The sequence below is a fragment of the Ischnura elegans genome, chromosome 1 (assembly GCF_921293095.1).
Source record: "Ischnura elegans chromosome 1, ioIscEleg1.1, whole genome shotgun sequence".
Taxonomy (NCBI): domain Eukaryota; kingdom Metazoa; phylum Arthropoda; class Insecta; order Odonata; family Coenagrionidae; genus Ischnura; species Ischnura elegans.
Genome location: NC_060246.1, coordinates 104,005,607 through 104,029,204, shown reverse-complemented (window position 1 = coordinate 104,029,204; position 23,598 = coordinate 104,005,607). Strand labels below are relative to the sequence as shown.

At 39.6% G+C, this 23,598-nt stretch overlaps 1 long non-coding RNA gene across 1 annotated transcript; it reads left to right on the top strand.

Moving 5' to 3' along the window:
- The first annotated feature begins 18,026 nt into the window (after window positions 1-18,026).
- Window positions 18,027-23,036, top strand: LOC124153414. The gene is made up of 3 exons (XR_006863640.1): window positions 18,027-18,143; window positions 18,253-18,372; window positions 22,776-23,036. It is a non-coding gene; the product is annotated as an uncharacterized LOC124153414 (long non-coding RNA).
- The last annotated feature ends 562 nt before the right edge of the window (window positions 23,037-23,598 follow it).

The following is a 23,598-nucleotide window of genomic DNA, read 5'->3' as shown; positions in this document are numbered from 1 at the left end:
AAGTTCTCTATCTAAGCAAGCATTGACAAAATAAATACGTATCATTCGATTCGTTTTCATTTCATGATTTGAGTTTTGCTATTTAATATCTTAAGTTGAAGTAAAGTTATGCTAGACGACTTATGTGCCCCTTGAAATTGCCTTCAAGGTTTCTGCGTGAAATCTAGGTTTTCAATTGGCACCATAGCCTAATCACTTAGATTTTGAGCATTATTTCGAATTACCAGTTACGGAGCTAGAAGTGCGAATGTGATAAATGAAAGCTTTCAATCAAAATTGTGAATCCAATCTGCATTGTCTTCTTTTTCATGTAGCAGCAAAAAAAATCAAGAGTTACGAAAATGCAAACAACCATTCGATCTGTCAGCCAGTTGACTTTGGCCATTCAGAATATTTTTACCTACAAAAAGAGGTGCCATGATGACATGATTCGAGGATGGTCCCCTGCCCAGTTTTTCTGCCGAAATCTCAGCCCAGAGTTCCACATCTCGCAGCGAGAGTTCCCGCTCCGTGTTATGTCGCCGTCCACTGCCTGTGGAGACCCAAAACATCGGCCCCACCCAGCCTCGCTCTCGGGCAGATAATCCCACCCTCAGCCGCCCACGCGGCAATGGACCGCGTTCCGCCTCATCTCGCAGAAACGCACGCGTGACACTGTTAACACCACCCCACCCTGACGCGCCTCCCGTCAGCCAGCCCCGCGGCCACCCCTATCTATCTCTTTATGGGGTTGCCACGGCCCGAGGGGTTATAGGGGGGTCGAGGGCGTAAGGCATGGGGTGCCAACCATGCCCATCCCACTCCCTTTCCCCCACCCCACACTACGTCACTATCCCGATCCCTTCCGGCCGCGTACCCTTCTCCCCCCACCCTCCTTCCCCATCCTCCCACCCTTCCGCATCGTGAAACCCACAAATCATCGGTGCAACTCGCTGGCTACGCCCTTCACCACCCACAACCTATAGCATGGACTCACCCCACTTATCTCTTACTTAGTCTGACCGCCATTTACAGCTTAAGGATTGATGTTATAACACTCCTCAGCAAAAAACACGTGAATCAAGAAACGAATGCGAGATTTTTTATCGCCGTTACCTTCACCTTGTTTTTCCAACAACTTCAAACATTGCTTTGAGATCAAATGATTTTCAAGACTGAATATTTGAATAAAACTCAGGTATCGTCACCTGTAAAAATTATATCAATATTTTTAACTCGAAACTCCTTCAGACTTTACGGAAATTTTCGATGTGATTATAGGTTTAGCTATTGGTGTTCTTAAAAAAAATTTACCTTCACTGATAGAAGTTGCTAGTTCCGACAGATAACCTGACAGTTGGCTTTATACTTTAACGATCAGCCGTGTCTATTAAAGCCTTCAGCTCACTATCGCCGCTCACTGCTGTGTTCATTCTGAGTCTTAACCTCCAGACAATCTCATGGAGCGAATGCCTCTTTTACCTCATTATTACTTAACTTTGACTTTTTCATGCATGGAAAACATCCACGATAATACCATCTGCATGAAATATATTTTTTGGATCCTAATACGAACTTGCAAATACCGATTTCATCATTTTAAACAGTACTTATTAATAGAGAAACAAAGATAATGATTTAAGTGTGTGGATTAAGGCATGTGGTACAATTAAGTGAGCCTCTCTGAAAGTAAGGCGGGAATAATCTAGCGTAATGTATTTTAGAGACAGCATAATATGGATGACGAAATGATCATCAAATTTAAGAATATAGGACGCAGAGTGGACAGGAAGGATTATTTTCTCGTGAAAAATAATGAGGAACAGTGATAGCACCTCTAATATGTATTTAAAACCTGGCATTCTATAGGTCCATTTGGCTATTTGGTTAATTTATAACCTATTAATTTCGATTTTATATGTCCTTACTAACCGTACGGCATCAATAAGTTCAACCGTCCTGCAATAGCAAAATACGGCTGCATTATTGCTTCTGTGATTGTCTGCCAGATATCATCAAAATGTATGTTTAACCAGGTCTTACCCTGGCTACTCAAAACAGATGATAGTGCAGAGCTATCTGCATCAATGTAGCAGGTAGTAGAGAGTTCATGCATATACCTATTTCATTCCAAACACCCCAGATTTACTCGTAGCTATAATTTCCTTATTTGGATGAAGATCAACTTTTACCGTGCATATATCACCCAATCTCAAAAGATATCTCTCTTCGTGTGGGTATTTAGGCGTAAAGTATATTTGATTAACCCTATGAGCACATAAAGTGACCAAAACTCGTGTAATATTCATCGTTTATTTCCCAAATACCCTGGCTACCATTGCACTTTCCGTTAATTTCATTTAACTCCACCGCCCTCGCTCTAGACATCCAAGCGAAGGCTCTCGGGATGAAATTTGGACTTTTTACTTGCCTGTAAGTGAGCCCTCTATCCTTCCCCTATTCTAATTTTACCTCTTTTTCTGCGTAATATTAATGCGACGATTAGAAACATAGGATTAAACGCACGCTCTGCCTTACACCCTGGGCACTGTAAACAATTTCATTCCGCCCAAAAAATCATTTCCTATTCACTGATTTAACGTTCCGGGTGATGAAATAGCTTACGCGTAGAGTTCAATTCCTAAGTTTGAGGCGTCAATAATTTATTTATTTTTATATATCGAGTTAGTACTGGAACACACCTTCCACCTTGCCATTGCAATTTGTATATACATGTGGACTGCAGGGATAAAAATGTTTCCATCCGCTTTCTTAGATTCAGCTGCCTGGGTGTGGTTGTTTGGTGTGGCGTAGGTGAGGATGAACCCTTGCAGTGAACCCTAAAAGATTATATCCCTCACTCTATCTCCCGAATCCTAACCCTTTTCCCTTTCCCACCCTACGTCTCCCTCCACCCCACTCCCAACACCGGCACACCCTCCCCTTTTCCGCGCCCAGCTCCATGAATGCCCCGAGCACCTCCTTCCCCCCCCCCCACCCCCTCTCAACACTTCCGAGAGCACCTCCTCTCCTCCCCGCGCTGTCACTATCAGTGGCCATTAGCTGCTAATCGACTGGTCTTGCCTGATGTGTGGGGCTCTTGCGCTCACTCAGCCGCGCCCCCGGGAGTGGAAATGCGTGGCGGGGGTGGTGTGTTGGATGTGGGGGTTGATGAGGGGAGAAGCGGTAGCTAGGTTTGAAGGCAGGAGGGAGACTGAAACTGGCTTCAATCGCGTCCGACGGTAAATCCAGGGGAATGTGGCCCGAAGGACACAAACGGTAATGTTGAAGTCATCAACTTCACAATCTTGTGGATTAGGGTCTGACAGTCTCCGTACTTCTCGTCATTGAATAAATCTTTTAAGATTCTGTATTGGTGATTTTTCATTAGCTTGGAGCTTTAGCATGAACCAGTAGGTTTGAGGTGTTTTAAACGGCAAATAGATCGAAGATCCCCTTCATCCGTTATACCATGAAGCTGATGACTTACAATATATAAAAAACACCTACGACACACCACACCCAGCCAGTTGGATCAAAAACGGGGTATGTCAACATTTACATGCCTGCAGTCCCCATACATAAACTTGACTTGAGGGTAGAGCTCATATTAGACAAAGAAATCGGTTTGTGAGTATCAAACATTTAGGTGACGAATGGCCAGTTCCTATCTCTGGGCTAGTTGCGATATCTTAACGATTTTTTCGGTGTATTTCGCGCAGACTATTGTAGTTGTTTCCAGAGGCCTAATATACTTATTGTTAGATATAAATTTACTTCTCGCTTTGATATTCGGAGAAACAAATCCAGGTTCGAAGAAGGCAAAGGGATTGAAGTCGGGAATGAGGACAAGGGAGTTGAGAGAAAGGTGAAGGAGGGAAGATGTTGAAGCGGAAGCAGTGGACAGGTGAGGAACTGAAACTGGCCTCCTCTCTTTTAATGTAATTATAACCTAAATCCTACCGCGTGAATGGCGGCGGTGAAATTCACATATAGTCCCACATAAAAAAATCCCCTGGGATTGGGGATGCGAGTTTTGATGATGAGGAAAGGGGTGAGGTGAACGATGGGGGGATAGGTAGCTTACTTTGTGGACAGGAGGGAAACAGAGTATGGCCCTTGTCGTGTGCGACAGTAGATACGTGAGAACGATAATTGAATTATTAGAGCCGTCAAATTTGCAGTACGATGGATTGCGGTGATCTCCGAACTTCTATCCTTTAGCACAACTTGAATAGTTTCTCTTTGGAAATTACATTTGCACCTTCATTAGTGCTTACACCCATCTGCTTGAGAGAGACGAAGGTAGAATCAGTGCTTAATTCCCTGTTGTAATTTTCACTACAAGTTTAAAAAAACTGAAGTTTTAGGGGGTGAGGTTTTATTTGAAAATCATGAGTCATTAAATGTGTGGGTATTCGTTCCGGTACCAAGAATTTTATAAATTGAGCACTGGGCAGAACTAATCCTCGACAAAGTTTTGGGTGAGTGAATATTAGTGCTGCTAACCGTAGCCAGTTCCCCGGTGATTGTGTCGTTGAATCAGAGTCCTCTGGATGGCCATTCTCAACACTACTCCTTCACTAAGTCGAGTCCTCGCATTAGTTTCTACTTTTGGAGAAATGAACAGATACCATGCATATTTGGGGTTTACTGAGCGTATGGAGATCGTCAGGCATTCATAAAAATTTGAGATTTTTTCTTGATCCTTTGAGAATATAACTAAAAAATTTTGAAGCTTGACAACTATTGGATCGTCGGAAATGAAGGGTAAAACGGTGAAGTAGAATTCTCCTTTGAGATTAGCTTTATTTTATCCTCCACTTTTGTATAACTAATGTAACTTTGTTGTTTAAGTAATTGATCGTCAATGCTAACCACTTCATCATGAGATCATTCAAGGTCCTTGAGGTCCAACTTTCCTACTGAGGATGATGCAGTGTTTTGAGATGAAAAATTTTTCTGGATGTAACATTGATATAAAATATTTAAGGCAAGTGTTTGTCCATGCGATCACTATTCAAAGCAGCGTGAAATAGAAACTGGTTCTTTAAGTATAAACTGCGCGCTAAACATTCTAAATGGTCACCAAACCGGAGGGAATTGAGAATTATGAATTGAGAACGATCGACAGAGGCCAATGAACTGGCAGGGGACGATAGAGCGAATTCATTGGCGATCGCTCGAAAGCCTTTTCACCGGCTCAGTTTTCATCGGCTTGCATGGGGGTCGCAGATGGGGATGAGGACGAAGGGGAGTAGGCGTAAAGAGAGTCCAAAAGCCCGAAAGAGATAGAGAAAGGAAGTGTCGGGAAGGGGACAATGGCGGCTGCCCCCCCGCCACCTCTTTCCACTCGCCGTAATAACGACTCTCACTTGTTTTGCTGAAATGTTTCGCGCGCCCGCCGCTTGTTGTCGCGTCGTCGCCGGCGATTCCTCGAGCGGACGCGGTGAAGAGGGTTGCTTCAAAAGCGTTGACAAGGGCAACAACATGACGGATAACGCATTGGTGTGAAGGAATTCACTCCCGCCATTACACGGTGGCGCAATTTCCAGCTTCTTTTTTTGTCCGTGCGCATATGAATCGTTGGGATATGGAGGCGACCAACTCGCAGCGAGAGATAAACATTGTCGAGGAATGTACGATGCGAGGAATGTGGACGCCGTTAACTCTAAATTAATCAGGCCTGCAGAAAAAACACTGGGCGAAAAGTGAATATAGTTATGGAAACTAAATATTGTGTTATAACAGGGTTGGGTTACCAAAAAGATAGTTTCTATTGGGGTTTACAAAAATCATGCCCTATCCTTGGGTTTAATTCTAGAATTCCACTAACTAAGCAATGCTGGCGGCTGAGAAGAAATAAATTTCTCGTCTTGGGGAGGGAAATTTTATTTGTAAAAAGTGGCTTACAATTACTTTTACATTCCAGGTCTTCATACGCTCACAATCCCTTCCCAAATTGCATAAATTTAATTTTTATAAGCCACGAACTTTTTTATTTATTTTACAATTGATAATGGTGATAAATTCAACCAATTCTACCCACTAATTATGATAGCGCATAAAAATAGGGTAGAGGATATTTTATATGACCCTTATGTTTTGACATGACGTATTTAAGACTCCATGACTTCACGGAAAGAGAATATAAGCAGCCAAGTCAATGAATAATACAAGCTATTGTCGACAAATACCTTTGCCCAGTTAATGTACTTCAGGGGTTTAGCGGTAAATTTGTGTAGTTCACAGAAATGTTTTAGTAAAATCATATTATCTTCATCTGGTGGCAACGAAACCTATTGGTTGACAAAATATGTGCACATTTTCTCAATTTTGGTCTCGGCTCGATGTTGTTGAGCTCGGTAAATTAAATTAAAAACATCATGAAAGTTGATCGGATTACCCAATGTTTAAAATCACAGTTATTTTTTCTCGCCATCACTTTTTACTGCTTACTTTAAGGTAATTTTCTGCGTGAAAACCATAAGTAAGTTGCCACGCAGACAACCATCATTAAACCGACCTTGAAGCCTTGTTCCTTGTTATCTAAATTTCTATGGATTCAGGGTTTGTTTTGTACCTACAAGAATTCCAAAATGTTTAAACGAAAATATTCATCCAAATACTGAGCCAAATCATAAGTTTCTGTGTTTTCCAATTTCTCAGATAGGTGTCCAAATTCTGGACTCATCCGCGACTGAAAACGATGAATTTTTATCTAGATAGCAGAAAATTTACCAATACCTGTTCAATGCAATATATTTATTTATGGTTTATTTAACATACGTATTTTAGTATATTTATAAAGAAAGGACGAGTCTTAAACTTAAGTGGGAATGAAATCTAAAAAATTGTTGGTTCTCTTAAGTGGGATTGAAATCTCAAATACAAAAGTTTTGTAGGCTGTCCAATGCAATCGACGAATCTGTTACAGAGATTTTATTACTATAGACTTACGAATTATTCCTATTTTTTTAAATATTCTATTGAATATATTTAGATCAGTAGCTTCATTCACCAAATTCAGTATAGTCATGGTGAAACGTATCAATTTTATTTATTTGATCTGCTAAATAAAGTTTAGGAAGCCGTGTATCGAAAATTATTTCTATTCGCTGATTTTGCAGCTTATGGCTGTTGACCTTAGTGAATGTATACATGAAATTTAGAGGCTTGCAGGTAAAAAATAAAAAAGCATATCACAGTTATACTAAAGTTACCATAATTTTACAATGCTATATTCCATATTAAGATAGACTCACTGAATCAATAAGATGGGAGTTACTGCAATTCACAGAAGGAGAGAAAAATATATGAGTTAATTTAAATTTATTACGTTTGTCTTAAATGGGGTTCATAGAACAAAAGAACGTTTTCATTCAGTTCTGCCAAGAAAAAGTGGGCTTAATTCATTTTCTCACTTGATTTCGGCCCAACCTGCCTTATTTAACCTGATGTCTCACAACTTGTTTTTTTTTCGTTCCGATTCAAATATAAGTATTTGCTTAAGCTCGTTTTAATATTTCATGCTCCATTAATATTTACTTCTTTGAATTTCCAGTCAATTTCAATTGAATTTAGGATTTGAAACCGAATTATATTTCGTTACTTTCCAGGGTGAATATGTTCTTCACTATCCACTGCCATATGACACACAGGTAAACAATGTAACTCCATACGGAAATGTAATTCCGATATTAACATGCAACCACGAAAGTCTATATGTCGCTAGTATTTTCCTTTCGTTGTATTTTATTCTGAAAAAAATATGCAGGCTTTTTTCATTATATCGAAAGATAACCTTACTCCAAATTGCTATAATGGGCCATTTCCATAAACTTTGTTATGCATCAGATCTTATCCCTTTTTTTCCTGTATAACACGAAAATGTTAACATTAAAGTCGAACAATGAATATTTACGCTTAATATTAAGCTTAAATGTATAAAAAAAAGAATTAAGGTATCTGTGAATTCTTCTCGGGTTTCCATCCGGGTGAGCTCCATCTCCATCGCTGCCGACGCGTCGGCAGATTCTATCGAAACGTCGCGACGTTTCGATAGAATCCTTTTCTATCGTCATCAGGGCCGATGATGGCGATGGAGCTCATCCGGATGGAAACCCGAGAAGAATTCACCGCCATCATACGCCGGGAAAAAGTGAAATCTTACAATTAAGGTATATGATTGGCTGATAGCCCGTATGGCGTAGAACCATTAGTAAATATCGTGAAAGACGCCCGTAACACTCGATCTCCGCTATCCTGATAATATACGAGCTCGCTGTGGCCGGTTGCGTTGATTATTTAGCGATTACTAATAAATACAGATTATCCGAGGTGTTTATTCTACTACCTAGAAATGATTCCAGCATTTCCTAAAGGGCAATCAGACAATCTACCAGCTATTGACGCTTTAATGGTAACGGAGTTCATGAGAAACACGTGGCATGAAAACGACAAGGTTGGTTTTTTTTGTTTTAATTGCATCAATTTTCTCATAATCATACGAATGTAATGCGTGATGTGGTGAAATAACCATCATTTACACGCACATTTACAAGTCCTGGAACGATAATTACCTGCTTTCAATAAAAACAATAAACTTTCTTAGCTTAAAAAGTTATAAATATCAATTAATGAGCGTTTTACAGCCGTTTTTTCGTTGAATAAAAGATTTACCCAAGGCCCTCTGACTTATTTGCATAATCCTACCTAATCCTTTTATGTAGCCATTCCATTTCCTTGCCCGCTGAAGAGTACGGTACTAGTAAATTGTTATATTCAACAATTACAGGTGGAGTGACTTGAAAATGCTGGTCTCTGTTGTAATTTTTGTGATTTCTATGAGCTGATTGTTTGGATGTGATTTTTAGTCAATTTTCTCACGTATCAGTTTGAGTGTAGGTTTTCTTAACGCTGAAAAAACGGAAGAACACTAAAAGAGAATAATAGATTTACTTCCAACGCTATCGATCACTTTCATTTATATTTTCCATAAATGGTAAATAAAATAACATACGAAATTTGCATTCCCTTATAGGTATTTTACTCTTTTTCTGAGAGTAGAACTTTGCAAACGCGATAACAAAATTCCTACATGAATCCTCTCGACGTGAAGTTCGCTACCCATATCGGTTGACACTTCCTGGACATTGGTCATCCTCAAATCCCGTATAAATAGATGACTGTATATAGCCACGAGGTTGGATTGGCTGATTGGATTCAGTTCAGCCAAATGTCTCAACCGGGAAGGGAAGGGAAGCCAACAGGGAAGTTACCGTTAAAAGACTTTCTGAAAAAACGCTCATCTTAATTTCAATCTCGACCTAATTCTTAAAATTGGTTTTTTACCACATGCGGTCATTTTTCGAAAACAGGCTATACTGATCACTGAAATCTGCAGATTTCTAACAGACATTTAATTTGGAACCAGCTGCATCATGTTTATCCTTGTCACTTTCTGCTAAAGTTGCTTTCTCCCTACACATAGTCGTTTTATCGAAAAACAGGCTATACTGTTCACTGAAACCCTCACATTTCTAATAGAAATTTAATATGGGAGCAGCTGTACCATGTTTATTCCCGCTAAATTCCGCTAAAGTTACTCATAAATAATTCCGAATTAAAACTGTTGATTCTTGTACTCTACAAAACGTAGAAATAACCGTTAATGTTTTCCCACCGAGCTTATTAAGAGTTTTATCATTTAAAAAAAACACACACAAGCAAAATTATACGTCGCATCGAAATAAACGGAAAATGAAGAGATAATCTTCATTTCCCCTCACTAGTTAAAAGCAGCATTCAATTAAGGGACCATGTAGAGTCGTTTCGCTTCATTTACTTTCAGGATCAGCCGCTTTCCGAGCGGTATTTTGCATAAATTTGAGGTTGTAGAAAAAAAATAACGGGTACATTCGCATAAAAACCTCCGCCCGATTAAATTGGTAAAAGGTCCTATCCCCACCAAAATGTTCCTCCCCACCCCTCGCTCCGAGCGCAATCCTTGCGGTTGACTCCGCTAGCCCACGCATTTTAACTCCGCACGGGACGCGCGGCAGCAATATTCGACGAAAAATCAATCGGTTGCCTAAAAGGGTGAGCTGGGTGTGTGGGGGTGGGGCGAGGCTTGAATGGGGAGGTTTGCGCGAGGTGCCTGTATGACCCAATCAGTATAACCATCCGAGGGAGACGGCCAACGCAAGGGATAAAAAAAAATGAAGGGGGTGCAAACAGTATTTAAAGATAAGGCCGCCCGCGGAAGGTGGAGGATGGCAATTCCGATAATCGAGTTATCGACCGTGGTCCACTGTGCCAGGTCGCCATCCTATTCCCAAAACTTCCCTATCCCAAAACCTCCCCGAAAACCCGACTCCGCCCTAAATTTCCCCAACCCCCTCCCTCCCTACTCCCCCCACCATCACCACTTTCCCCTCCCCCTCTCAATCTCCTCCCGGAATCTCTCCACTCCGGCATACGCACCCGTTTCCCGAGCTCTTTTCTTGCCTCAATCTCTTCCTTCGGGTTTCATTATTTCTCCTTCCCCCCATCGCCCACTTCTCCTTTCCACCCGCCTATTCCTTGCTCCCGATCCTCTTCCACCCCACCCACAGTGAGCTACCTACGTTCGTTATTAAAGGGGTTTCGTTCATCGTAAGGATAGCTCAGTGTCGAATTTTTATAGTCGGTCTCCTCTTTTGTCGTTTCCTCATTGAATGGAAGTCGTCTATCTTTTTGAATTCTTTCATTGATAAATTCAGTATATGGTGGTAAACACTGTGGTCTAACTCAATAGAAATAAATCAATATTTGGGAGTATATTGGCCAATATCTTTTCTTTTTTATTTCCAAACCACCTAATACAGCTCATACTGGCCATTATGTTATCAAAAGTACCATTTTTTTATAACTCAAGTCAATTTCTTCTATTCCAAGCCATTTTCCCCCTGATTCAAATTTCCTTTATAGATCCTCGGTATTTGTCATAATCCACAAAAATCACAATAAAAACCTATCATTACTGTTCGATTAAATTTTTATCCAATAAATTTTCTCTTTTTATGAATTCCTCTCGTATTTTCTGCTCCGAGGACTGCATCCTCTTCGTGAATCAAAATGGAGCTATATAGCCCGATTTCTGACCACGGAATATCCCCAATCCATCTTACAAATTGGTATTTGATACCACCAAATGTTTTGGCAGTATGTCACAAGATTAATATAAAATAATCCTGAATGGTTATGGTTTCGTTATTTACAATAATTGCTCTTGAATCGCTCAATTTGTATCAAGAAAATACCGGCTCTTTAAAACATTTTATTGACGCAAGTTTCGGTTGGGTATTCAAAGGAAGAGAAAATGGAAATTATTTTTCAACATGAACAATTCTAGGAGGTATTTTGGCCCCAATAATTGGATTCTTTTTGAATCTAGAAAAAAGATTGGTGAAGGGTAATACATATACTAAATCATTATAATTGGCTTTTTCAGATGTTTTTGGTTTGTTTATTTGTCACTGCAAACGATTTCACGTTTTTTATCCTCTAAGTAGAACATTTTCATCTATTATTTTCGAATTTCGATTACTAGAGGAACAATAGGAAAATACTTGAACGTAGGTTTTCGCAGCGAGAGGCATCGTTGCTAACGGCTTTCGGGTGCAGCTGCGTGTTGCGCTTCGTCGTGCAAGCTTTCGCGACCGTTACAGGGCGCCATTCATCGCCTGATGATGCACCCTGTAACGGTCGCGAAAGCTTGCACGACGAAGCGCAACACGCAGCTGCACCCGGAATCCGTTAGTAACAATAGGAAAATATGTTTGATTGTACGTATCAAGTGTGACATTTTCTCCACCCCACTCGGGAATTAATTTGAATACCAAAGTTTACATTGATCTGCTACAAAAAGTAACCACTGCTTTTCGAACAATTCATCATTTTGTTAATGACTGCACTGTACATGTTTCCCACTTATGTTGAAAAGAAAGCTTTTAGCTTCCCACTCACATCTTCTTAATTTTTAATGAAAAATTGCTTAAATATAAATTTGTCATCGACGCATACCTAATAAAATTAGAAAAATGATTCAAACTCGTCATTGTAATCACCAATTTCATTAATGCATGTCCGTTTTTTTTTATTTTAAACAATAGCCGTCTTACTTTTAGCAACAGATAATAATTAATGATTTAATCGAATAGCATATTTTTTTCGAATTTACTACTATTCGAAATTAAATTAAATTGGCCAAAAAATAACGTAGCTTCAGTCCGCGCGTGTTTATCCTACTTCGCTGACCGAACTAGAGCATTTACTTAATAAGTAAATAAAGGAACAGCATTGCTTCAAATTGTAGCTCATCTGCACTTTGTATGCTGAATGGTTACAATCTGAAGCAATGCTGGGGGTTACAAGGTGCCATTTGCTTCCTATTGTCAAGACCCGCACTCTAATCGAACCAATACTTACTCCATTTTTTTTGAAAAAAAAACGATCCAATTTGTGGTCTACTACCATCTCAAGTGGAAAACATTTAATTCAATGTTTATCTACCCATTACATTAATTTTTTTCTTGCCAATTTCGTCCCAATTTCCAGGCAGCAACCAGGGAAAAATTAGTGGAATTCAAAAATAAGCTAAAAAGTAATCTGATCTGAGTGTGAAATCCTACATTGAGACACTAACACGCTTTAATAATGGAAAACAAGTCGTTTTCCAAAAAGCCGGCTATTACGAGAAATAACGTCGTGTAGAACCCGAGAGGATTACTAGGATGTTATTCACGAGGAAAACTTTAAATCGTTCAGCATCTCTGATGATTCCTTATTTCATTTTTTTGTGTTTTGATTGGTGCATGTGGAGTACTGCACTCCGTCCGATCAGGGGTGCAGCTAGGAATTAAGGCTGGGAGGGATTTAGGTGCAGCTAATACCGATGTGTGGTGGTATGGAATACCCACCAGGATAAGCGGTATGTGCGAGATTAATAAATTGCAGAATTTTAAAATAAACGGTTCAAAATGGTGAGTTTTAAGGCTTTCTGAGGGACATTTTATTAATCCTTACACTATACTATTAGTAAAATCAATCCGATTAAGTAAAATGGATTAAACTTAAAAATTTCTCTGAGCTATGGGGGGGAGTTTTATCCCCCAAAACACCCTCGCTGCGCCACTGCGTCCGATGGCGAGGAAACTGTGCTCTCGGTGCTCATCGTTACGGTAGTATAAAGCTGGCACCAGGTTTCTCTCCTCTCTTTCTTTCCTTCCATTTCCTTCACAATGGCCTCAGCCATCGGTCAGCTCCTTCCAATACTCAACATCTATCTCCTGAAATCGTCCAGCGAGCTGAAAACATCCTCCTCCTCCTACGGCTAACTCACCCTCCTGCCTTCACCCGCCTAATTTCCTCTCCCCCCGCCCTTCTTCGGCTTCGCACGACCAATAAAAGGACATACACAGCATTCGGCAGGGAATGGACAGTTTGTCGATTGTTTTCTCTCCCTCCCCCATCGCCCATCTCCCAACCCACTCCTCATTTTTCCTCCTATCATCTCCCCACTCCACGCCGCCTCTGAAAAAAAAACCGCCCACCGCTGCTGCCCTCTGTCCTTCGCCAGCCAGTGGCGTGCACAACCCATTGACATCATGGATGATTGACTCGTCGCTTGAATCGGCCTCGTTTCCTCTTCGACGCCCTAGATGGCTCTGTTCGGACTTCCATTGTAATCGTGACCGTTCTCCCGTTCCACCGTGGGTGGCTCTATCTGTCTATCCCTCTCTCTCTCTTACCCGCCGATGTGCAACTCAACAAACTATCCCTCCAAATACTCTCCCTACTATCTATCTCTATCTCTTCCACACTCAAACCCGGCGTAAAATACTCTCCACTCCGCCCGAGCCGCGAGTCCCGAAAAACCGAACCGGTTCGAAAAAAAAAGTCACAAAAATAAAACGACAAAAATTTCCATCTCCGATGCATTTCTGCTCCTTTCCCGTCTCTCCCCTTTTCAATCAATCCACTACACTCCCCTCTCAGCCCTTCAAATCTATCAGCGAATCCCCTCCCGCCCGACCAGTGCGCGCCCACTGCAATTTCTCCCGCGCGGGAGAGAGAGAGAGAGAAGTAAAAACTAGAGAGGAAAAGAGGCAAAAGAAGAACAGCGGGCGAACGTCGCGCCTCGCCTCAATATCGCACCTCATCTTGTGGAACACACGTCACCATTCGGAGCTACATTGAATCCCTAGAAATATTATTTTTTGAAACGGACGTTTATTTTATTATAAGTAAAAAAAAAGATTGATCCGAAGAAAAAGTGAGATAAAAATTAACGCGAGTGGAGTAGATAGAACTGAGTGGAAGCGAGTGAAGGGGGAGGGGGTGGAGTACAGGGGACAAACGGATCAGTTTTAATCCCGCGAGATTGCCTTTCTTGTTTCCTATCGTGGAGTCGAAGCGTGTAGAGCGATCGATCATGCCAGTGGTCTTCGGTCGCGCTCCAAATTTACAAGGGCCTCCGTTCGAGCCAGTGAAACATATTTTAGGGATGAACGCAAAACGTTTTTTACCGTCATAGCTGGGTGAAAAAGGTGTTCGTCACTTCCATTATTATTATTCAATATTCTCGCGGTAATAGATAAAGCAATTTATACTCCTGAACATAGGTATAGAATTTCGCGTTGTAAGAAGTCGCGTTGTATTGCTCGATTGTAGCTTTTGATCAGAAAAGAGTTTCAGAAGAGAGCTTTTTATCAGAAAAGATATCGGAAAAGAAAATGATCTCGAAAACTGCTCTTAGTAAGCTCAGTTTATTCATGAAAACTCATTTTGCCTATTATAATATAAGCTTCAATGCCTCGTGAATGGATTAAACTGTAATCTCCAAATCTTTGTTCATGTGGCGAAAGAAATATTTTTGTGAGTAGTGCCCTTATTCAGAAGCTCTTTGTATGTGGATATAAACAATCTTCAGCCTGAAGACACTGACAGGATAGTAGCGACGCGGCGGTACTGTCGTCCAATCATCATTCAAGACGGATACGAGTGCAAAAAAATGCAGTTAGCCTTTTAACTCCGCTATAGCCGTCGTTCCCACGAAGAATAAATGATTGCATAAAAATTAATGGTTAAACTTAGAAATCTGTCAATCATTCAGGACTATAAACAATCCAACCCTTATTTATCACAGCGAATTTGAAATGTATCCATTAGTTGCTACGAGTCATTATATTGACAACAAGATAATATGGCCTTTACCGCCACTTCATTTTACTAGATATCTTCAAAATTAAAAATTGATGTAATTTAAATACATGATAATTGACTTATTCTAGCTGAAATTTTTATTTACGTAGTGATATTTTATTCGCTTGAAGAATTTATTGCGAAATTGTTGCCAAACATTCCACTAGTGGATTAACAAACAATCTTTGAGCAGTCTAAAACATTCTTCTCACTCGAAAAATAATTTCCAGGATGTATTATTTATATATGTTAAGGGTTTTTGTTCATGCAAAAAATAATGGTGGAGTAAGGTACACATTCATCAAGTGAAATTTTAACATTCTGTTTGATTCTGTTCACTTTCTAAATTATTTTCCAGCGTTACTTTTTAATTTGAATTACATCTGGCATATGTTTACACACATTCAAAAGTAAAATTCTCAATCATTCATTGAAAACTAACACTTTTTATTCTTTCAGTAATGTAGCTGTATTTTTTCAGACGTAACGATACGATATTCATGCAAAAAAATAAGTTTGAAATGTGTCCACTCCTTCTCCGCATAATATTCACAATCAGTTTTATATATGCGTGGAACGATCAGATAGCTTAAAAAATATTTATTAGTACCTATGTTTACGTTGCAAATATTTATTCTCGTCTGTTAACACGCATCCACCAAGTGAAATATGCAAGCATTCTTTGGATAACTTGGAAATTTCACTCACATTTAAAAACAATTATCCAATCCATTATTTTTGGTTTTGTGATACACTTTTCACGTGTAAATATTACTGGTGAAGATTTGCCGTATGTTTACTAATTGATATTAGAAATCACTCCTTAATAAATTTGGAACATTTAGCTCAAATTTAAATTAATATACCGGCTATATTTTTTGCAGTATTCTAATATTTTGTTCAGGCGAAAAATTTAACTAAATAAATGTTGGTCATTACATTCATTCCGTGAAATTTTAAAGCTCTAGTAGGTGAACTTTGAACTTCCAGATTGTTATAAATAAATTTCCTTGTATTTTATTATGTGCTGTTCTCATATTTTGTGCATGTGAAATAATGTAATGCTGAAAAGTGACGACACTTTTCGTGTGAAATTTCTTAGCAAGATTTCAAAATCTAGGATTTTTAGCTTTAGTGTAGGCAGAGATTTCGTTCGGGAGGGATTAAAAAAAAACAAAGAACATTTTTTGAAAAATAGGGTGCCAAATAGAGGATTTTAAACTAATTTATATACTTTTCAGAATCGAAAAAAATTCATTTTTCAAATTAATCTTATGTAAATTCATGGTTTTTCAATACTCGTTTTCTTTCAAGGCAGTGTACACTGCACACACTCAGAACTCACTGAAAAGCTCACAGTCTAAACTCGGCCAGCTATACAAAATCTCCATTACACTCCCCAAGCGGGCGAACCTGAACCTATCATTTGATAATTTATTATTTAAACAAAAGGAAAAACTTTTTTAAAAAACTGTATGATAATTTATTATTTGTAGACTTTCCCTTGCTCCACCCTAAATTTATTTTTTATATGCTTAATATTTCGGGAGGTCCGGACCCTCGCCAAGCCACTGATTTTTAGCTTACTTTAAAAATTCCAAATTTTAGTATTTTTCGCATTTAAAATGAGAATTCTATTAGTAAAAAAATATTCACCAAGTGAAATTTATAAGCATTCATGAATAACCTGGACCTTTGACTCATGTTTGAAATATTGAACCAACGGTATTTTTTCGTCTTCGTGTAATCTTATCGAGTAGAAAAATCAACGATTAAGAGTTGGTACACATTTACCAAGGGAAATTCACAAGTAAACAACTTATAAGTTGATTAACAAGTAATTTTCCGCCTATTTTTTGCTATTCGCACCTGTTATTCGTGCGAAAAATATGCTAAAGTCAGGTCTCACAATCAGCGAGTGAAATTTTAATCTAGTTCTTTATTCTCGTTAAATTTCATCTTACTTTTACATTCATTTGTAACCTAGCGCTAATTTAATTTTTCTGCACTATGATATTTTGGTTCAGCGAAGAAAATAAATCTGTTTTTTTTTACACAAATTTAAAGATTGAAAAAGTAAGTATTCAATAAAAAACCAATACGTTCTGGATGACTTTTATTTTACTACCCAGCTTAATGTGGTTGGTTTTTTACAATATTTTGTTCAGATGAAACGTAATCCTGACTTAAGGTATACACACTATAGTCACATATTCACCAAGTGAAATTCGAAACCATTTTCATAAAATCTAGACCATACACCTCGCTTTTAATTTAAATAATTTTACAGCTGTACTGCTTAAAATATTTGCTCAAAGGAAAAAAATAACACGCGAGTGTTAACACACATTCACAAAGTGATACTTTCCTTCTCTTACAAAGCATGACTAGTTCGTTCATACCGGGACGACATATGATACAGAAAAATTAACGTTTTTCCGCAAAAATAACTGTACGGACTAGTGGATTATCATAATAAGGTTTTTACATGCTCCAACAGAAAAGGTGGAGACATGAATTTGCGCTTGATGTAATAATTTCCTTACTTCGTTCGTACTTCGACCACGGAAGGTATCAAAAACAAGTTTTATTAATAAAAACCAGTTTTGTAAATTTAAGAAAATATTTTAACTGCTTCTGTAAGCTGTATAAAATGCTTGAGACAGTCATGCGGTTGACTGGCCAAATGTCGCTGACCGATTCGTATTTGAAAACCAGCGGCCAACATTAATGACACCTACCGGGACATAAACGCATTGACCACCAGGCGCGATGTTCAGTTACTGCGTAGTTCATTTACTTCTTCCATCGAAATTTAATATTCCTCGTGCATCCGAATATGAGTTTACTTTCCAGTCGTAAAAAATCCGCTGAATATCTTCATTACTGAAAGCCAAATTCCATTCATGATGTTGTTTGTGAGTAATGGCATGTAATGATCTGATTTCTTTGTAATAACATTTGTTTTCAAAGTTTGATATTTTTAACAGACATTCTTCCAATACGATTGGCAATTTGTGATTTTAGGTGCATCATTGATATGGATATCGTGAAATTTTGGCTAACTAATTATGCCGTCAATAGGATCGCCGCAAACTTTCCCAAGACGGGAGCAATACTTCTTGTTGAAAGACTCGGACCTTCCCGGTAAGATCAGTCTTAACTCATATCGATAACTTCGATTAGTTTTCTGTGATCATTCTCCGCTTTAAATATAACTTCTGTGCAACCACTCTAGGGGGACGAACTCTTTTGGCAGATTAAAATTTTCATCATCATCATCACTGGTCAACAATCCTAGGATTGGTTTGACGCAGCTCTCCACTCAGTTCTCCTATCAGCTAATCTTTTCACTCCTACGTATTTCTTCTCTTTCACATCTCTCTTTACTTGTTCCATATATTTTGTTCGAGGTCTTCCTTTTCCATTCTTGCCTTCCACCTGTCCTTCGACGATTGTCTTCATCAGGCCATCATGTCTCAAGATGTGGCCTATAAGGTTGTTCCGTCTTCTTATTAAGGTTTTCATGAGGCTTCTCTTCTCTCCTACCCTTCTTAGGACTTCTTCGTTACTAACTCGGTCGATCCATTTGATTTTCATCATTCTTCTGTAGCACCACATTTCAAAGGCCTCTATCCTTGCTTTCTCCGCTGCGGTCATTGTCCATGCCTCACTTCCATATAGGAGCATACTCCAGATGTAGGTTCTTATAAATTGTTTCTTTACTTCCATATTTAAGTTTCCCGCTGTAAGCATGTCTCTCTTTTGGTGGAATGCTCTCTTCGCCTGGGCTATGCTGCTGATAATTTCTTTCTTGCTTCTCCCGTCACTAGTTATCTTGCTTCCCAAATAACAGAATTCATCCACCTCCATCAGTTTTTGCCTCCCTATTTTAATGTTGGTCTTGACTTCTTCTCTTCTGCTGCATACTAAGATCTTGGTTTTCTTCGTGCTTATTTTCAGTTGATATCTACTCATTACCCTACGCATATTAACCAGAATATTTTTCAAATCCTTCTCTGTTTCTGCTATAACGGCTATGTCATCGGCAAATCCTAGCATGCTAATTTTTTCTCCATGGATATTCACTCCCAATTCCTTTTCTTTGATTTCATTAATGGCTTTTTCAATGTAAACGTTGAAAATTATGGGTAACAGTGTACAGCCTTGTCGCACTCCTTTCCTAATTCTTGCTTCTTCACAGCTGGGCCCTGATTTTATCACGGCTACTTGGTTTTTGTATAAACTGTGGATGATTCTTCTGTCATTATAAAGAACCCCAATTTCCTTTAGGATTCCAAGCATTGTGCTCCAATCCACGTTATCAAATGCTTTCTCTAAGTCCACGAACGCAACGAATGTTGGCTTGTTCTTTTCCATTCTCTTTTCTATGAGCAGTCTTAGGGCCAATATTGCTTCCCTTGTGTCTTTGTTTTTTCTGAATCCAAATTGGTCCTCATCCAAGTACTACTCTTCTGCTTTTCGTTCTATTCTTCTATAGATGATCCTTGTCAGTATCTTTGATGCATGTGTAGTAAGGCTTATGGTCCTAAAATCTTCGCACTTCTCCGCTCGTTTCTTCTTAGGAATAGGGATTATAATGTTCCTCTCGAAATCCTTTGGTATCTCACCTGTCGTATACATTTCACTAATGATTTTGTATAGCTGGTTCAACGTCTTCTCTCCTGAATTTTTGATTAGTTCTGCAGGAATGTCATCAATGCCAGACGCTTTATTTATCCTGAGGTCTCTTACAGCCGCATCAAATTCCGATCTTAAAATTGGGGCTCCCATGTCATCGGCATCCACTTCCCTCTCGTTTTCGATAGCATTCGTTCTGAGGCGACTTCCTTTGTACAAATCTTCCAGATATTCCTTCCATCTCTTCCCTTATTCTTCGGTTTCAATCAATAGTTCTCCGTTTTTGTCCCTAAGGGTATTACATCTTACGCCCCTTTCCTTAAAGTGGTTCCTCACTATCCTATAAGCGGCCTTTACTTTTCCATGTTTAAGATTGTTTTGCACGTCTTCGCAAATGCTTTTCATCCACGTTTCTCTAGCCTTCCGCGCTTTACGACATATTTCGTTCCTTATCCTCTTGTAACGATTCTGTTCTTCCTCTGTTTTCGCAGCCTTGTATTTTCTTCTTTCTTCAATGAGATCTAATACTTCCTGCGTGATCCATGGTTTTTTCATAACGACTCTTCTTTTACCAATAACTTCCTCAGCTGCCGCCTGCAGACCACTTCTAATGGTTTTCCAACTCTCTTCCATTGGTTTGTTGGTCGGATCCTCCCCTATTTTATTTTCTACAGCCTCTTTAAAAGCCAGTTATTGCTGAACCTCCCTCAATTTTTCAACCTGCCATATGTTTTTCACGGCTTTCTTCAACTTTTTAAATTTAAGGTGGCATTTCATCATAACTAGGTTATGGTCACTATCGATATCTGCCCCTGGATAGCTTTTGCAGTCTTTCACCTGGTTCCTGAATCTTTGTTTCACTAGAATGTAGTCGATTTGGAATCTTCTACGGTCTCGTGGCATCTTCCACGTGTATCTTCTTCGCACGGGATTTTTGAATAAAGTGTTGGCAACCACTAGCCTGTGCTCGGTGCAGAATTCAATTAGCCTTTCTCCTCTTTCATTTCAGTTACCCAACCCATATTTCCCAGTTATTATTCCGTCTTGACCTTCGCCGACGACAGCGTTCCAGTCCCCTAAAATAATAAGATTTTCTTCCCCTCTTACCTGCTTGATAACTTCCGCTATATCTTGGTAGACATCTTCTACTTCTTCGTCTTCATAATCTGACGTAGGCATGTAAACCTGTACCACTACAGTAGCTACGGGTTTAGTATCTATTTTCACCATTACTATCCTTTCATTAAACTGCAGGTAGCTTTTAACACGCATCCCGGCGCTCTTTCTAAGCATTATGCCTACTCCAGCATTACCATTTAGCGATCCCGTGTGTATCATTCTGTAGCTTCCACTCCAAAAGTCTCCTTCCTGGGGCCACTTCATTTCGCTGATGCCTAATACATCGAGGTTCATTCATCGCATCTCCACCTTCAAGTTCTCTAGCTTACCGCAGGTACGAAGTGATCTGACGTTCCATGTTCCTATCCGTAACATTCTATCTCGTTTGACCGATGTACCCTCTCGAGTAGTCCCCGCCCGGAGATCCGAATGGGGGACTAGTTTACCTCCGGAATATTTTACCCGAGAGAATTCCATCATGTCATTATATAAATTGAGTGGAGTAGCTGTGACTCCTCGGGATGATAATGTGGTGGTTTCCCCTTGCCTTCCACATCGCAGTACTACAGCCATTAAAGTAAATGTTACCACGCCCTTAGTGGAATGTGTGTCGCTGTACCGACCAGTATGGTCTCCACCTTCGCACATGTGTAGAAGAGCTGCTGCCCTCTCCCCCGGGTGATGAGAGGCATAATTATTGGCGGCCCCCAGTCGCCAAGTCAAGGTATCTTCACAGGTTTTGGTATCTTTTAAATGGCCTACCTTACCCAAGGGTAGCCCAATACCCCCTCAGAATACCGCCGCTTTTTGTCCACGACTGCTTATTCGACGAGAGAACTCGCTTATCTCGCAGCTAACCTCTATATCTAAAGGTCGACTCACCATCCGCAACCCGGTGGATGCACTTGGTGGCTTTAAGCTCAGCCGCGAGATTAAAATTTTATATAATGAAAATATTGGATCATAGGACCTCTCATGTACTCTCCGAACCATGGCATCAATCGTCATACCGAAGCACAAAGGTTCGTGAATCCTCATTTTTCTCAAATTTTGATTATTTATTAGTAAAATAGATGTGATATGTTTTCTCATATGTCGTATGTATGCGCCAATGTATTCATGGGATTGAATGCATAGAGCAGACAGGTGTCTGGTGTTGATTTATTGTTGTGGTATGTGTATCCACATAATCCATATAATAAGCTGAAATTTCAGTTTTGTATCAGACTTGATCTGTGGATGCTGGTGTTCTGTTGCAGGCACTAGTGAATCTTGTTAAGATCATTATTTACCTTGATGACATGGAGAGAAAAACCTGTTCGAATACAGGAGGCAAGCAGTATAATACTGTGTTATTACATCGAAGTTTCTCCATACTTTTGATGTATCATAGCCTTTTAGAAATTTAATTTTACGAGTAGCATTGTCGTACCAGAACCGCCTTAGGAAGACTCTTTTGCTCGTGTTTGTGGCAGCATATATTTTCATATGCACAGAATATTTGCATTCCCATTGCCTGTGAATGCTTTGAGCAATTACAACTTCTCAGTTAACTAAAAAAAATATCAAAATAATGAATATGCTGAAACAAAAACCGGCAAAGTCCTCTTCCCTAGGAAATTATTTTCATTAATTGCCACTACTATGATGCTAACTTCAAAATAAAATACAAGGGTAGAGTTTAAACACTCTTAACATAAAATTCAAGAAAATTTGCTTACTAATCTGATACATATATTCTTTGTTGTGAATTAACCGTGTATGAAATGTATTTTTAAAATCGGCATTAGCTTGTTAGGGAGCAGAAGTGGACATCAGATAATGGGGTAGCAGTTTCACTCAATAGAACAAGAACTCCAAAAATGGATGGGGAGTGAACTCTGGAAATTTCTCACCTTACCAGCAGAAGGCACAGCATCAGCAATCGTGGCAAAGAGGAGGGCAGCTTCAAGATGAGATCCAACAGCAGAATGGTTTGTTACAGCTGTGGCGAGCAGGTGTGGTCACAGGCTTCCAAGTGCTGACTCCAAGCAACATTGGAACTACAAAAGTCAGAGTAAGAGCATGCGATTAACTGGTAACAAAAGCAGACAACCTACCTAATGAAGTCTTCTTGCTGGTATGATTGATGTTAATGAAGGTATGGATTGGTATACCTGGCCAGGGTATAAACAATAGGGTATATATAAGGGTGTTTTAGGAGGAATCAGCAATACTTCAGGAGGTCCTACCGCCTAGATCACTGGAAAAATGTACTGCAGTACAATTGCAAGGTTTTTCTGAAAGTGCGTCCTATGTATCATCGCTTTCAACTCTGATGGGTCTCCGACAACTAGCGACGTAGCCACGGGGGTTTTCCAGGTACAATTCCCCCTTGGGCCTTTAAAAGCGGCAAAGAGAGGACTCCGGGACCCTTTACCCTGGGATATTTTCCATACACCCCAAAGGGCCCAGAAATCTCCAGATAACCCCCCATTTCAAAATCCTGGCTACTCTACTGCCTATAACTATGTACTCCTGGACAGCAATATGACAGGATTTGATTTATTTATACCTGATCAATATTTTGTTACCTGCTTCAATTCTCCATTTCTGGAGAACAAATACGAGGTG